Genomic DNA, 4423 nt, shown 5'->3' with positions numbered 1-4423 from the left:
TATGCCAGAAAACATATTTTGTATTAAAAAAAAAGATCATTCTGAATCTGTTCCTTTTTTTTTTGTGGATTTGTGGACATTACACTGGAACCCATCAATGCAACTCAGAGCTCAGTGAGGAGAAGACGGACACAGATCGACTGCAGGTTAAACTTCATCAACACAGAAGGGTTCAGGAGGCGTGGCCTCTACCCTCTGGACCCGATGGCCATCGACTGGTCACGGGTCATGCCGTCCGGCATCTTCCTGGGCTGCGCCTGATGTTGCCCTCCCCTCCCAGCATCCCCTGTCCCCAGCCCAACATGCCCCTATCCCCAATCCCCAGAACCAACCTCCACCTGCCCCTCCCTCCTCACAATCCTTACATCACCCATCCCCTGGTAACATCAGGCCGGATAACGGTAGACCTGGCCCACCTCCTGGCGACTTCAACATCCAGACTGATAAGTTAGAACCTCTTCTTTCCTTCCTCTCCTCCTTTGTCCTTGCACTCCTCTTCTCCTCCTACCCACAAGGCCGGCAACCAGCTGGATCTTACCTTCACTAGACACTGTTCTACCGCCAACCTCTCCATCACTCCCCTCCAGCTCTCTGACCACTATTTCATGTCTTACTCCCTCTCCCTCCACCTACCCACATGGTTTCTACCCGTAGTTTCCGTCAACAACAAATCTCTAAAGAAGCATCAAAGCATTCATGCTGGTGAATAAACTCACGCCAGTGAGCGGAGAGTCTCTCTTTTGAAGTCTAACTGAACCGTCTGGATCTCTTGGCTGTTAAAAAAAAACGACGTGATTTGTAAAAGTTGTCATTAAAAATGTCATTAATATAATGATGATAATAATTCTCTGTTTGTAGTGTTAGGTACTCTGTGTGGAGTTACGTTAACCTAACTTTACTCTCTATGTGATTTACAGATTTTAAGGAGATTTCTTGTCTCTGTTTTGAGTTCACCAAATTAAATTAAGATTGTATATTGTACTCTAATGTTGTTTCAATCTTAAGGCTTGTAATTATCTGTGTTGCAGCCGATCAAAGTCCAATTTTAGCCAGTCCTCAGTAAAACCAGCAGATGTCAGCAGAATACCACAAAGCAGATTACACCCTAACAGCACAGGGTTCAGAGGGAGTTCACTCCTGTGACCCGTCAGAGAGAACTTCCTGTTCACATATTATATACATATATATATATATATACAGGACTGTCTCAGAAAATTTGAATATTGTGATAAAGTTCTTTATTTTGTGTAATGCAATTAAAAAAACAAAAATGTCATGCATTCTGGATTCATTACAAATCAACTGAAATATTGCAAGCCTTTTATTCTTTTAATATTGCTGATTATGGCTTACAGCTTAAGAAAACTCAAATATCCTATCTCTAAATATTAGAATATCATGAAAAAGTATACTAGTAGGGTATTCAACTAATCACTTGAATCGTCTAATTAACTCGAAACACCTGCAAGGGTTTCCTGAGCCTTGAAAAACACTCAGCTTGGTTCAGTAAACTAAATCACACGTATGGGGATTATCACAATATTCTAATTTTCTGAGACAGTCCTGTATATATATATATATATATATATATTCACCATGTGTTGAGCTTAAGCTAATGGTTGTATGGTAACACACATACAGTTTGTTTGTTTTTCATGTTGTCTCCATCAGTGGATCGGTTCTCTGTATCGGTATCAGGAAGGAAAAAATGGTATCTTACCATCTCTAGTCTCGTTGTTTTCAGTTAGTTGAGCTGCTTCCAGGGTCAAAATATTAAATACTGCTGGTACACTTTAACTAGGACTGTTTGCACCGAAGTGGCCATTAAAATCAATGAATGCAGCTTTAAAACACACAGACGTGACATCGATATCAAACTCCTCGTTCACAGACGTGAAGCAAAAAGGTCTATTTATGAAAATGTTAAACCTATTCCTCCAAATGAGTTGTGTACTTAGACCTTTTATGACTTTTGCATGTTAATTAGCGTCAACATCCAGGTCACAATTACTGGGCAACTTGGCCTTATTGTACAGAGAACAATTGATTAAATAGATCAGATGTACAAGTAAGGTGACTTCCATTATATTAACAGTGGAGGAGAGGACACATGGTCTCACAAATCCCGTTATTACTCCTATTAGATTTGTACTCATAGATGTGTTAAGGTGACTGAAACAGATATTCTCAGTGCCAAAACATTCTACCTGAGTAACCCTGTAAATGAGGGTGACATTACCTCAGTAACGCAGATGATTTTTAATGTCTACTGAGCAACGATTTAAAAGAAAAAAACGTTGACCAAAACCCCTAATTCTGGGTCACGCTCAGTTCAAATCTGATCCTTTTCCTTCCTGTTCAAATCCAACCAAACTACCCAAAGCCGTCGGCTTTGCATACGCAGGGATTTGTAAACTATTTATATCATGTTTCCGTTTTTTAGGGGGGTAGTTCATTTCAAAGAAATGTGTGTGTAAATGTTTATTAAGACATCCCAGACACAACATATTACAAGACACAGCAGACGTCAGAGGATCTGCCGGTGGGTATAAACCACAGCCAGACATATTAGAACATGAGTCAGTGAGTTACCTTAAAGCAGAAAATGCACTAATGAACAAGGACTAGACCGCAGGATCAGTTGCCTTGCTGCAGTGCTGTTTTTTTTTTATTTTTTAAGTAGTGGTAGCATAGGCAAATCTGACGTGATTTGTTTATTTAGGGATTAGATGTGCCCAGAGTGCACTCTAAAATCTGGATTAGAGACAGATGTGCGTTATGCAGGAAGATTGTGTCTGATACATTATTCTTGGATTTTATGAATGTTTTCAGTACAGCTGCTTCTTCCTCTCATTAGAAACCAGAGTGAGGGAGCTTGACAGCATTGTATGGAAGCCCATTACCACGAGCAAAAAAAAAAAAAGATTATGTTGTTTTTTTTATTTTATTTTATTTTATTTAACCGGAAAAAAGTAAAAAAAAAAAAAAAAGATCATGATGTTTTTTTTTATTTTATTTTATTTTATTTAACCGGAAAAAAGTAAAAAAAAAAAAAAAAAAAGATCATAATGTTTTTTTTGTTTTATTTTATTTAACCGGAAAAAAGTTAAAAAAAAAAAAAAAAAAGATCATAATGTTTTTTTTGTTTTATTTTATTTAACCGGAAAAAAGTAAAAAAAAAAAAAAAAAAGATCATGATGTTTTTTTTGTTTTATTTTATTTAACCGGAAAAAAGTAAAAAAAAAAAAAAAAAGATCATAATGTTTTTTTGGTTTTATTTTATTTAACCGGAAAAAAGTAAAAAAAAAAAAAAAAAAAATCATAATGTTTTTTTTGTTTTATTTTATTTAACAGGAAAAAAGTAAAAAAAAAAAAAAAAAAAGATCATAATGTTTTTTTTGTTTTATTTTATTTAACCGGAAAAAAGTTAAAAAAAAAAAAAAAAAAGATCATGTTTTTTTTGTTTTATTTTATTTAACCGGAAAAAAGTAAAAAAAAAAAAAAAAAAGATCATGATGTTTTTTTTGTTTTATTTTATTTAACCGGAAAAAAGTAAAAAAAAAAAAAAAAAGATCATAATGTTTTTTTTGTTTTATTTTATTTAACCGGAAAAAAGTAAAAAAAAAAAAAAAAAGATCATGATCCATCCATCCATCCATTTTCCTCCGCTTATCCGGGGTCGGGTCGCGGTGGCAGCAGGCCAAGCAGGCTGACCCAGACTTCCCTCTCGCCCGCAACATTTTCCAGCTCATACTGGGGGATCCCGAGGCGTTCCCAGGCCAGCTGGGAGATATAATCCCTCCAGCGTGTTCTGGGTCTTCCCCGGGGTCTCCTCCCAGTTGGACGTGCCCGGAAAACCTCCAGTGGGAGGCGTCCAGGAGGCATCCTAATCAGATGCCCGAACCACCTCAGCTGACTCCTTTCGATGCGAAGGAGTAGCGGCTCAACTCCAAGTTCCCTCCTGATGTCCGAGCTCCTTACCCTATCTCTAAGGCTGAGCCCGGCCACCCTACGGAGGAAACTCATTTTGGCCGCTTGTACCCGCGACCTTGTCCTTTCGGTCACGACCCAGAGTTCGTGACCATAGGTGAGGGTAGGAACGTAGACCGACCAGTAAATTGAGAGCTTTGCCTTCCGGCTCAGCTCTCTCTTCACCAAGACGGTCAAAAAAAGATCATGATGTTTTTTTTGTTTTATTTTATTTAACCGGAAAAAAGTAAAAAAAAAAAGAAAAAGATCATAATGTTTTTTTTGTTTTATTTTATTTAACCGGAAAAAAGTAAAAAAAAAAAAAAAAAGATCATAATGTTTTTTTTTTGTTTTATTTTATTTAACCGGAAAAAAGTAAAAAAAAAAAAAAAAAAGATCATGATTTTTTTTTTTTTTTTTTTTTTTATTTAACCGGAAAAAAGTAAAAAAAAAA

The sequence above is a fragment of the Pholis gunnellus genome (assembly GCF_910591455.1).
Source record: "Pholis gunnellus genome assembly, chromosome: 19".
In the NCBI taxonomy this organism is placed as follows: domain Eukaryota; kingdom Metazoa; phylum Chordata; class Actinopteri; order Perciformes; family Pholidae; genus Pholis; species Pholis gunnellus.
This window is presented reverse-complemented; position numbering follows the sequence as displayed.